This window comes from Salvelinus sp. IW2-2015, unplaced genomic scaffold (genome assembly GCF_002910315.2).
Source record: "Salvelinus sp. IW2-2015 unplaced genomic scaffold, ASM291031v2 Un_scaffold7810, whole genome shotgun sequence".
NCBI lineage: Eukaryota > Metazoa > Chordata > Actinopteri > Salmoniformes > Salmonidae > Salvelinus > Salvelinus sp. IW2-2015.
Window position 1 is genome coordinate 1 of NW_019949070.1, and position 12,553 is coordinate 12,553.

The 12,553-nt window shown below is 46.0% G+C and overlaps 4 long non-coding RNA genes across 8 annotated transcripts; 2 read left to right on the top strand and 2 right to left on the bottom strand.

Annotated features, from left to right (window-relative positions):
- Positions 1–262: 262 nt before the first annotated feature.
- Positions 263–997, top strand: LOC112079386 (uncharacterized). The gene is made up of 3 exons (XR_002895929.2): positions 263–357; positions 460–553; positions 707–997. It is a non-coding gene; the product is annotated as an uncharacterized lncRNA (long non-coding RNA).
- A 675-nt stretch (positions 998–1,672) lies between these two features.
- Positions 1,673–3,215, top strand: LOC139027160 (uncharacterized). The gene is made up of 3 exons (XR_011479204.1): positions 1,673–1,743; positions 2,424–2,497; positions 3,143–3,215. It is a non-coding gene; the product is annotated as an uncharacterized lncRNA (long non-coding RNA).
- A 3,427-nt stretch (positions 3,216–6,642) lies between these two features.
- LOC139027161 (uncharacterized) lies at positions 6,643–7,289 on the bottom strand. 5 transcript variants are annotated; one of them, XR_011479206.1, is made up of 3 exons: positions 7,249–7,289; positions 6,957–7,051; positions 6,643–6,751 (listed from the first exon to the last, which is right to left on the bottom strand). It is a non-coding gene; the product is annotated as an uncharacterized lncRNA (long non-coding RNA). The 5 variants fall into 5 exon arrangements; XR_011479208.1 differs by having other exon boundaries at positions 6,957–7,056; positions 7,249–7,283; XR_011479209.1 differs by having other exon boundaries at positions 7,003–7,051; positions 7,249–7,276.
- A 1,844-nt stretch (positions 7,290–9,133) lies between these two features.
- On the bottom strand, positions 9,134–9,545 carry LOC139027162 (uncharacterized). The gene is made up of 3 exons (XR_011479210.1): positions 9,522–9,545; positions 9,281–9,342; positions 9,134–9,152 (listed from the first exon to the last, which is right to left on the bottom strand). It is a non-coding gene; the product is annotated as an uncharacterized lncRNA (long non-coding RNA).
- Positions 9,546–12,553: the final 3,008 nt, after the last annotated feature.

A 12,553-nucleotide genomic window follows, 5' to 3' on the forward strand; every position in this document is an offset into this window, starting at 1 on the left:
CATCTAACTGACCATCTAACTGACCATCTAACTGACCATCTAACTGACCATCTAACTGACCAACTAACTGACCATCTAACTGGCCATCTAACTGACCATCTAACTGACCATCTAACTGACCATCTAACTGACCAGCTGCTTTGCTCTAGACAAGTTGCAGAGGTTGATCTTATTGTCACCTAAACATCAGAGGTTGATCTTATTGTCACCTAAACATCAGAGGTTGATCTTATTGTCACCTAAACATCAGAGGTAATATAGTCATCTTGGTGTCTGTTGTCTTGTTTTCAGAAGGAGGTGAGGAAGGTGAAGAAGACCCACACCAGCCTTTCTCCTCAGGAGATCAGGACCATCCATGTGAGTGTACCTCTAATATAATATATAATATATCCTCTCTCTTGCCCCGCCTGTCCATCTGTCTACCTGTCTGTCAACCTGCCTGCATGTTTCTGTGTTCAGGTGAAGAGACATCTGGACCCTCTGCCTCCAGGCTTCTTCTACAACGGACAACAGTACGTCAGCTTCTTTGGAGAGAAGAAGATCTTCCATCCACGTATCCTTTTATCGCTACTGTCTGTCCTCAACACAACCATTGTAAAACCCTGGCGTCTAATACAACACCTGACAACACAACCCTATTCCACTGAATGGTTTGTTCTCCATGAGTAGTGGGTGGTGTAGCTGTCCTTACATCAAGGCCCTGCAGAAATGGACCAGTTCATAACGGAGTATGTTGAGGAGGCCAACCGAGAGATCGACCTCTTCAACAATCAACTGGAGCAGCAGCAGCACCAGGACCTGTTTGACCCTTAGTGACACCTAATGACCCCCAAGGTTCGGGTTAGAGGTCGTCTGTCTCGTCCTTTTACTGTTTGTCCTCCTTCTCAGCACATCTCAAAGGGAAACAAGGGGGGGAAACTATACCATACATACTGTCACCTCCACTATACCATACATACTGTCACCTCCACTATACCATACATACTGTCACCTCCACTATACCATACATACTCGAAGAGAGATGGAGCTAATTAACAGACCGTAACTGTTCTGTTGGTGCTGGAGCTAAATTAACAGACCGTAACTGTTCTCTTGTGAGTGGAGCTAAATTAACAGACCGTAACTGTTCTCCCTGGTGAGTGGAGCTAAATTAAGCAGACCGTAAACTGTTTCCTGGTGAGTGGAGCTAATTAACAGACCGTATGTTCCTCTTGGTGAGCTGAGCTTCTAATTTAACAAGACCGTACTGTTCTCTTGTGAAGTGGAGCTAAATTAACAGACCCGAAAACTGTTCTCCTGGTGACCGTGGAGCTAAAATTAACAGACCTAACTTGTTTTCTGCCCTGGTGAGTGGGAAGCTAAATTTAAACAGACCGTAACTGTTTCTCCCTTTGGGTGAGTGAGCTAAATAACAGACGTAACTGTCTCCTGGTGAGTGGAAGCTAAAATTAACAGACCCCGTAACTGTTCTCCTGGTGAGTGGAGGCTAATTAACAGACCGTAACTGTTCTCTCTGTGAGTGGAGCTAAATTAAAAAAAAAAAAACAGAAAAAAAACGTAACTGTTCTCCTGGTGAGTGGAGCTAAATTAACAGACCGTAACTGTCTCTTGTGAGTGGAGCTAAATTAACAGACCGTACTGTTCTTCCTTGGTGGAAGTGGGAGCTAAATTACAGACCGTAACTGTTCCCTTGGTGAGTGGAGCTAAATTAACAGACCGTAACTGTTCTCTTGGTGGAGTGGAGTAAAAATTAACAGACCGTAACTGTCTCTTGGTGAGGCGCTAAATTAACAGACGTAGACTGTTCTCTGGTGAGTGGAGCTAATTAACAACCGTAAACTGTTCTCCGGTGAGTGAGCTAATTAAAGACGGTAACTGTTCTCACTGGTGAGTGAGCTAAATTAACAGCTAGCCGTAACTGTCTCTTGGTGAGTGGAGCTAAATTAACAGACGTAACTGTTCTTCTTGGTGAGTGGAGCTAAATTAACAGACCTAATGTTTCCTGGTGAGTGGAGCTAAATTAACAGACCGTAACTGTTTCTCTTGGCTGAGTGGAGCTAATTAACAGACTCGTAACTGTTCTCTTTGGTGGAGTGGCCTAAAATTAACAACCGTAACTGTTCTCCCTTGGTGAGTGGAGCTAAATTAACAGACCGTAACTGTTCTGGTTGGTGAGTGGAAGCTCAATTAACAGACCGTAACTGTTCTCCGCCCTGGTGAGTGGAGCTAACATTAACAGACCGTAACTGGTTTCTTCTGGTGAGTGGAGCTAAATTAACAGACCGTACTGTTCTCTTGTGAGTGGAGCTAAATTAACAGACCGTCTGTTCTCCTGGGCAGTGGAGCTAAATAACAGACGTAACTGTTCTCTTGGTGAGTGGACGCTTAAATTACAGACCGTAATGTTCTCTGGTGAGTGGAAGCTAAATTCACAGACCGTAACTGTTCTCTTGGTGAGTGGAGCTAAATTAACAGACCGTAACTGTTCTCTTGGTGAGTGAGCTAACTTAACAGAAACCGCGTAACTGGTTCTCCTGGTGAGTGGGAGCTAAAATTAACAGACCGTAACTTGTTCTCTTGGTGATGGAGCTAAATTAACAGACGTAACTGTTCCACTGGTGAGGTGGAGCTAATGTAACAGCCACGTAACTGTTTCTCTTGGTGAGTGGAGCTAAATTAACAGACCGTAAGTTCTCATTGGTGAGTGGAGCTAAATAACAGCCGTAAATGTTTTTCCTGGTGATGAGCTAAATAACAGACCGTAACTGTTCTCCTGGGTGAGTTGGAGCTAAATTACAGACCGTAACTGTTCTCTTGGTGAGTGGAGGCTAAATTACAGACCGTAACTGTTCTCCTGGTGAGTGGAGCTAAATTAAACAGACCGTAATGTTCTCTTGGTGAGTGAGCTAATTAACAGACCGTAAACTGTTCTCTTGGTGAGTGGAGCTTAATTAACAGACCGTAACGTTTCTCATTTGGTGAGTGAGCTAAATTAACAAGACCGTAACTGTTCCTCATGGTGAGTGGATAAATTAACAGACCGTAACTGTACTCCTGGTGAGTGGAGCTAAATTAACAGACCGTAACTGTTCTCATGGTGAGTGAGCTAATTAACAGGACCGTAAACTGTTCTCCTGGTGAGTTGAAGCTAAATTAACAGACCGTAACTGTTCTCCTGGTGAGTGGAGCTAATTAACAGACCGTAACTGTTCTCCTGGTGAGTGGACGCTAATTACAGACCGTAACTGTTCTTCCCCTGGTGAGTGGAGCTAAATTCAACAGACCGTAACTGTTTCCTGGTGAGTGGAGCTAAATTAACAGACCGTTAATGTTCTCCTGTGAGTGGAGCCTAAATTAAACAGACCGTAACTGTTTCTCTTTGGTGAGTGGAGCTAAATTAACAGACCGTAACTGTTCTCCTGGTGAGTGGAAGCTAAATTAACAAGACCGTAACTGTTCTCTTGGTGAGTGGAGCTAAATTAACGACGTAACTGTTTCTCTTGGTGGTGGAGCTAAATTAACAGACCGTAACTGTTCTCCTTGGTGAGTGGAGCTAAATAAAGACCGTAACTGTTCTCTTGGTGAGTGGAGCATAATTTAACAGACCGTAACTTTCTTTGGTGAGTGGAGCTAAATTAACAGACCGTAACTGTTCTCCTGGTGAGTGAGCTAATTAACAGACCGTAACTGTCTCCTGGTGAGTGGACTAAATTAACAGAACGTAACTGTTCTCCTGGTGAGTGGAGCTAAATTAACAACCGTAACTGTTCTCACTGGTGAGTGGAGCTAAATTAACCAGACCGTAACTGTTTCACTGGTGAGTGGAGCAAATTACAGACCGTAACTGTTCTCTGGTGAAGTCGGAGCTAAATTAACAGACCGTAACTGTTTCTTGGTGAGTGGAGCTCCAATTACAGACCGTTAACTGTTCTCCTGGTGAGTGGAGCTAAATTAACAGACTAACTGTTCTCCTGGTGAGTGGAGCTTTAAATTAACAGACCGTAAACTGTTCTCTTGGTAGTGAGCTAAATTAACAGACCGTAACTGTTCTCTTGGTGAGTGGAGCTAAAATTAAGCAGACCGTAACTGTTCTTTGGTGAGTGGAGCTAACTTAACAGACCGTAACTGTTCTCCTGTGAGTGGAGCTAAATTAACAGACCGTAAACTGGTTCTCACCTGGTGAGTGGACTAAATTAACAGACGTCACTGTTTCTCTTGTGAGTGGAGCTTAAATTAACAGACCCGTAACTGTTCTCCTGGTGAGCTGGAGACTAAATAACAGACCGTAACTGTTCTCCTGGTGAGTGGAGCTAAATAACTAGACCGTGAAACTGTTCTCACTGGTGAGTGGGAGCTACAATTAAACAGACCGTAAATGTTCTCTGGTGAGTGGAGCTAAATTACAGACCGTAAACTGTTCTCTTGGTGGAGGTGAGCTACATTCACGACCGTAACTGTTCTCTTGGTGAGTGGAGCTAAATTAACAGACCGTAACTGTTTCTCTTGGTGAGTGGAGCTTAAATACAGACCGTTTACTGTTCTCACTGGTGAGTGGAGCTAAATTAACAGCACCGTAACTGTTCTCCTGGGTGAGTGGAGCTAAATTTAACAAGACCGAACTGTTCTCTGGTGAGTGGAGCTAAATTAACAGACCGTAACTGTTCTCTGGTGGTGGAGCTAAATTAACAGACCGTAAACTGTTCTCGCTGTGAGTGGAGCTAAATTAACAGACCGTGAACTGTTCTCTTGGGTGAGTGGAGCTAAATTAACAGACCGTAACTGTTCTCCTGGTGATGGACTAAATTAACAGACCGTACTGTTCTCTTTTGGTGAGTGGAGCTAATTAACAGACCCGTAACTGTCTCCTGGTGAGTAGAGTACATTAATCAGACGCGTAACTGTTCTCTTGTGAGTGAGCTAATTAACAGACCGTAACTGTTCTCTGGTGAGTGGAGCTAAATTAACAGAACCCGTAACTGTTCTCCTGGTGAGTGGAGGCTAAATTAACAGACCGTAACTGTCTCTTGGGTGAGTGGAGTAAATTAAACAGACCGGTCCACCTGTTCTCTTGGTGAGTGGAGCTAAATTAACAGACCGTACTGTTCTCGGGTTGGTGAGTGGAGCTTAAATTAACAGATCCGTAACTGTTCTCCTGGTGAGTGGAGCTAAATTACAGCCGTAACTGTTCTCGCTGGTGAGTTTGGAGCTAAATTACAGACCGTAACTGTTCTCCTGGTGAGTGGAGCTAAAATTACACAGACCGTAACTGTTTCTCCTGGTGAGTGGAGCTAAATTAACAGACCGTAACTGTTTCTCACTGGTGAGTGAGCTAAATTAACAGACCGTAACTGTTCTCGCTGGTGAGTGGAGCTAAATTAACAGACCGTAACTGTTCTCTTGGTGAAGTGGAGCTAAATTAACAGACCGTAACTGTTCTCCTGGTGAGTGGAGCTAAATTAACAGACCGTAACTGTTTCTCCTGGTGAGTGGACGCTAAATTAACAGAACGTAACTGTTCTCTTGGTGAGTGGAGCTAAATTAACAGACCGAACTGTTCTCTTGGTGAGTGAGCTAAATTAACAGACCGTAACTTGTTCCTTGTGAAGTGGAGCTAATTAACAGACCGTAACTGTTCTCCTGGGAGTTGGAGCTAAATTAACAGACTCGTAACTGTTCTCTTGGTGAGTGGAGCTAAAATTAACCCACGGACGTAACTGTTCTCGTTGGGAGTGAGCAAATAACAAGACCGTTAACTGTTCTCTTGGTGAGTGGAGCTAAAATTATCAGACCGTCACTGTTCTCCTGGAAGTGAAGCTAAATTAACAGACCGTAACTGTTCTCTCCCTGGTGAAGTGGAGCTAAATTAACAGAATACCGTAACTGTTCTCCTGGTGAGTGGAGCTAAATTAACAGATCCGTAAATGTTCTCCGCTGTGAGTGGAGCTAAATTAACAGACCGTAACTGTTCCTGGTGAGTGGAGCCTAAATTAACACCCCGTAACTGTTCTCTTGGGAGTGGGAGCTAAATTAAACAGACCGTAACTGTTTCTCCTGGTGAAGTGAGCTAAATTAACAGACCGTAAACTGTTTCTTGGTTGAGTGGAGCCTAAATTTAACAGACCGTAACTGTTCCCTGGTGAGTGGAGCTAAATGACAGACCGTTAACTGTTCTCCTGGTGAGTAGTGGACACAGGCTTAAATCCCATCTATCTAACAGGTAGTGGAGCGTCAGCTTAAGTCCCATCTCCAGGAACATCACGACAGGTATCTCCTGAGAGAACATGTAAGCGCTACCTCCAACACCCATCTATCTAAAGGTATGGCGTGTTAAGTCCCCATCTCCTAGGAACATCACGACAGGTAGTCCTGAGAGAACATGTAACTACCTCCAACCCCCCATCTATCTAACAGGTAATGGACGTAGGCTTAAGTCCCATCTCCAGGAAAAATCACGACAAGGGTAATCCGAGAGAACATTAAGCTACCTCCAACACCATCTCTATCTAACAGGTTAATGGACGCAGCTTAAGTACCGCAATCAAGGAACTCCATGTGGTCAACATACACTACTAATCGGACCTTGACCCTATACATCCCTGTAATACACACCTACTAAGACCTGACCTCTGACCTTAGCCCATCCCTGTAAAACACCACTAACTAAGACCCTGACCTCTGACCCTACGCATCCCTGGTAATACACCATTACTAAAGAACCCTACCCATCCCTGTAATACACCACTACTAAACCCTGAACCTCTGACCATCCCTGTAATACACCACTATAAGACCCTGCCCTCTGACCCTAACCTATCCCTGTAATACATCATTACTAAAGACCCTACTCCATCCCTGTCATACACACTATAAACCCTGAACCTCTGACCCATCCCTGTAATACACAACTACTAAACGCCTGACCTCTGAACCATCCCTGTAATCCACCACTACTAGACCCTAACCTCTGACCCTACCAATCCCTGTAATAACCACTACTAAGACCCTGACCTCTGACCCTCCGCATCCCTGTAATACACCACTACTACAAGACCTGACCTCTGCCCTACCCATGCCCTGTAATACACCTTACTAAAACCCTGACCTCTGACCCTACCCATTGTCCTGTAATACACCACTACTAAGACCCTGGACCTCTGACCCTACGCATCCCTGTAAATACACCACTACTAAGCCCTGACCTTCTGACCCTAACCTATCCCTGTAATACACCCATTACTAAACCCTGACCCGACCCTAACCCATCCCTGTAATACACCACTACTAAAACCTGACCTCTGAGCTCCCATCCCTGTAAACCACCAACTGACTAAGACCTGACCTCTGACCCTACATCCTGTAATACACCACTACTAAAGACCTGACCTCTGACCTACCATCCTGGTAATACACCACTCCTAAGACCCTGCCCTCTGACCCAACCAGCATCCTGTAATAACGCATTACTAATCCTGACCTCTGACCCTAAGCCCATCCCTGTAATACACCACTACTAAGACCCTGGCCTCTGACCCTACCATCCCTGTATACACCACTACTAAAAGACCCTAACTCTGACCCATCCCTTGTAATACACCAATTTACTAAAGACCCTACCATCCTGTACTACAAATCCACTACTAAGACCCCCTGACCTTGACCCCCTGACCCCATCCCCTGTAATACAGCCACTACTTAAATGACCCTGAGAGACCTCTGACCCTACCTAGGCTACGCGACCCTGAATACAGTCCACTACTAAGACCCTAACCTCCTGACCCTACCCATCCCCTGTAAATACAACACGAAGACACCACTACTAAGACCCCTGACCTCCTGAACCTAACCCATCCCTAGTAATACACCCACTACTAAGACCTGACCATCTGAACCTACCTCATCCTGTAATACACCAATGTATAGAGACCCTAACCCTTGAGGACGCCCTCACCATCCTGTATCACCAACACTACTACTAAAGACCCCTGACCGCTGACACCTACCCCATAATGCACTGTAATCCCACTAACTAAGTCCTCTGACCCTCTCTCTGAAACCTTATCTAATTCGCTAATCCTATACCCATCATCGCTGTAATCACAATACACTAGCGAACTCATTCTACACCCTTTATCTGGCCAACATCAGTCCTACCCCCCATCCCTTCAACACCCTCAACCAACCCTCCTACCCATCAGCCAATACATGGCCTAGACTAAACCAGTCCCAAACCCTCCTACCCAAACTGGGCCTAAGCAACCAGCCCAAAACACTGGCCCTAACCAGTCCACACCCCTGCCTAACCCCACTGGCCTAACCGCCCAAACTGGCTAAACTAGACTAATGATTTCAGACCATCCCCATGTCAAGCAGTATTCCCATCCCAAGCATGTTAGGTGGTCATGTTGAAAAGGGGAGGAGTAATGTTATTGTTGAGGTTGGGAATCAACATTATGTTACCGAGGACACGTTGCATGCTGACTAGAAGCTGTGTGACGGTCTAGCTAGTAATTTTTACAACAGGAGCACTTTCTATCACCACCCCGGGATTGACACTGGATACAAGTTCTATTAGCACAGTAGGCCAGTGGTGGTCCACTTCCTCTCACCAAAGTCTGACCACTGATACAAGCTATTAGCACAGTAGAAACACTGTGTCCACTTCCTCTCAGCCAAGTCTGACACTGATACAAGCTATTAGCCACGTAGAGCCAGTGTGTCCACTTTCTCTCACCCAGTCTGACACTGAATACAGATTAGACAGTAGCAGCAGTGTGTCCACTTCCTCTCACCCAGTTCTGACACTGATACCAAGCTATTAGCAAGTAGAAGCCAGTGTGTTCACTTCCTCTTCACCAAGTCTTGGCACCGATACAAGCCTATTATGCACAGAGAGCCAGTGTGTGCCAATTCCTGTCACCAAGTCTGACACCGATACAACTATTAAGCACAGTAGAGTCCAGTGTGTCCACTTCCTCTCACCAAGTCTGACACTGATACAAGCTATTAGCACAGTAGAGCCACTGCCGTCCACTTCCTCTCACCAAGTCTGACACTGATACAAGCTATTAGCAAGTAGAGCCAGCTGTGTCCACTTCCTCTCACCCCAGTCTGACACCGATACAAGCTATTAGCAAGTAGAGCCAGTGTGTCCACTTCCTCTCATCCAAGTCTGACACTGATACAAGCTATTAGCACAGTTAGAGCCACTGCGTTTCCACTCCTCTCACCAAGTCTGACACCGATACAAGCTATTAGCACAGGTAGAGCCAGTGTGGTCCACCTTCCTCTCACCAAGTCTGACACTGATACAAGCTATTAGCACAGTAGAGCCAGTGGTGTCCACTTTCCTCTCACAAGTCTGACACTGATACAACTATTAAGCACAGTAAGCCAGTGTGTCACTTCTCTCACCAAGCTCTGACACTGATACACGCTATTAGCACAGTAGAGCAGTGTGTCCATCTTCTCTACCAAGTCTGACACTGATACAAGCTATTAGCACAGTGAGCCAGTGTGTCCACTTCCTCTCACCAAGTCTGACACTCGATTACAGCTATTAGCACAGTAGAGCCAGTGTGTCCCACTTCTCTCACAAGTCTCACACTGATACAAGCTATTTAGCACAGTAGAGCCATGTGTCCACTTCCTGTCACAAGTCCCTGACACGATACAAGCTATTAGCACAGTAGAGCAGTTGTCGCACTTCCTCTCACCAAAGTCTGACCACCGAACAAGCTATTAGCCCAGTAGAGCCACTGCGTCCATTTCTGTCACAAGTCTGACACCGATACAAGCTATTTAGGCACAGTAGAGCCAGTGTGGCCCACTTCCTCTCACCAAGTCTGACACTGGATACAAGCTATTAGCAACAGTAGACCCACGTGTCCACTTCCTCTCACCAAGTCTGACACTGATACAAGCTATTAGCACAGTAGAGGCAAGTGTGTCCACTTCCTCTCAACCAAGTCTGACACCGGATAAACTATTGCACAGTAGAAGCCAGTGTGTCCACTTCCTCTAACAAGTCTGACACTGATCACACTATTAGCACAGTAGAACGCACTGTGTCCACTTCCTCTCACGCAAGTTTCTGACCACTGATCAAGCTATTCGCACAAGTAGAGCCAGTGTGTCCACTTCCTCTCAGCCAAAGTCTGACATGATCAAGCTTTACGCACAGTAGAACGCGACTGTGTCCACTTCCTCTCACCAAGTCTTGACACTGATCAAGCTATTAGCACAGTAGAGCAGTGTGTCCACTTCCTGTCACCAAGTCTGACACTGGAATAACATACGGCTATTAGTCACAGAGAGCAGTGTGTCCACTTCCTGTCACCAAGTCCTGACACTGATACAAGCTATTAGCACAGTAGAGCAGTGTGTCCACTTCCTGTCAACAAGTCTGACACCGATACAAGCTATTAGCACAGTAGAGCCAGTGTGTCCACTTCCTCTCACCAATCTGAACTGATACAAGCTTTTAGCACAGTAGAGCCACTGTTCCCCTTTCCTGTCACCAAGTTGACACCGATAAAGCTATTAGCACAGTAGAGCCAGTGTGTCCACTTCTCTCCCCAAGTCTGACACTGATACAAGCTATTAGCACAGTAGAGCCAGTTTGGTGTCCCACTTCCTCTCACCAAAGTCTGACACCGATCCAACGCTATTAGACAGTAGAGCCAGTGTGTCCCATTCCTCTCACCAAGTTGCACACCGATACAAGCTATTAGCACAGTAGAGCAGTGTGTCCACTTCCTCTCACCAAGTCTGACACTGATACAAGCATTAGCACAGTAGAGCCAGCTGTGTCACTTCCTGTCACAAGTCTAGACACCGATACAAGCTATTAGCACAGTAGAGCCAGTGTGTCCACTTCCTCTCACCAAGTCTGGACACCGATACAAGCTATTGCACAGTAGAGCCAGTGTGTCCCTTCCTCTCACCAAGTCTGACACTGCTACAAGCTATTAAGCACAGTAGAGGCCAGTGTGTCGCCCTTCCTCTCACCAAGTCTTGACACCGATACAAGCTATTAGCACAGTCGAGCCAGTGTGTCCACTTCCTCTCACGCAAGTATGACCCGATACAGCTTATTAGCACAGTAGAGCCAGTGTGTCCACTTCCTGTCACCAGTCTGAACACGATACAAGCTATTAGCACAAGTAGCGCACTGTGTCCACTTCCTCTCACAAGTCTGACACCTGATACAAGCTATTAGCACAGTAGAAGCCGTGTGTCCACTTCCTGTCACCAAAGTCTGACACGATACACGCTATTAGCACAGTAGAGCCACTGCGTCCATTCCTGTCACAAGTCTGACACGATACAAGCTATTAAGCACAGTAGAGCCAGTGTGTCCACTTCCTCTCACCAAGTCTGACACCGGCATACAAGCTATTAGCACAGTAGAACCACTTGGTGTCCACTTCCTGTCACAAGTCTGACACTGAATACAAGCTATTCGCGCACAGTAGAGCCCAGTGTGCCACTTCCTGTCACCAAGTCTGACACTGGATACAAGCTATCTAGCCACGTAGAGCCAGTGTGTCCACTTCCTTCCCCAAGTTCGAACACCGATCCAGCTATTAGCACAGTAGAGCCAGTGGTGGTCCACTTCCTGTCACCAGTCTGACATGATACAAGCTATTAGCACAGTAGAGCCAGTGTGTCAACTTCCTGTCACCAGTCTGAAACACCCGATACAAGCTATTGCACAGTAGAGACTTGCGTCCACTTCCTGTCACCAAAGTCTGACACGATACAAGCTATTAGCACAGTAGAGGCCACTGCGTCCACTTCCTGTTCACTAAGTCTGACACCGATACAAGCTAATTAAGCACAGTAGAGCCACTGCGTCCACTTCCTGTCACCAAGTCTGACACGATACAAGCTATTAGCACAGTAGAGCCACTGCGTCCACTTCCTTGTCCAAGTATGACACCGGATAAAGCTATTAGCACAGTAGAGCCACCTGCGTCCCTCCTGTCAGCCAAGTCTGACACCGATTACAAGCATTAGCACGTAAGAGCCACTGCGTCAACTTCCTTCACCAAGTCATGACACCGATACAAGTATTAGCCACAGTAGATCCCCCAGCGTCCACTCCTGTCACCAAGTCTGAACACCGATACAAGCTATTAGCACAGTAGGAGCCAGTGTGTCCACTTCCTCTCACCAGTTCTGACACTGATACAAGCTATTAGCCAGTAGAGCCGTGTGTCCACTTTCCTGTCACCAAGTCTGACACCGATACAAGCTATTAGCACCGTAGAGCCAGTGAGAACAGCTTAAACAGTGTGATGCTGAAAGCCTGCTAATAACAGGTGAGCTGTGGATCGTATGACAGGTCAGGAAAGGAAACAAGTGTTTTTAATAATGCAAACAGCCAGGCTTACAAATAGAACGCAATTCTAACTGGCCTATTAAGAACCTACCTAAGAATGATACTGACTGACATGTAAAGTTGACCTCTTATCTGGACGGAAAGCTTGTGCTCTCTCACCATATAATGTCTTGATTCAGTTATAGTTTTATCACCCTATATGTACGCCTA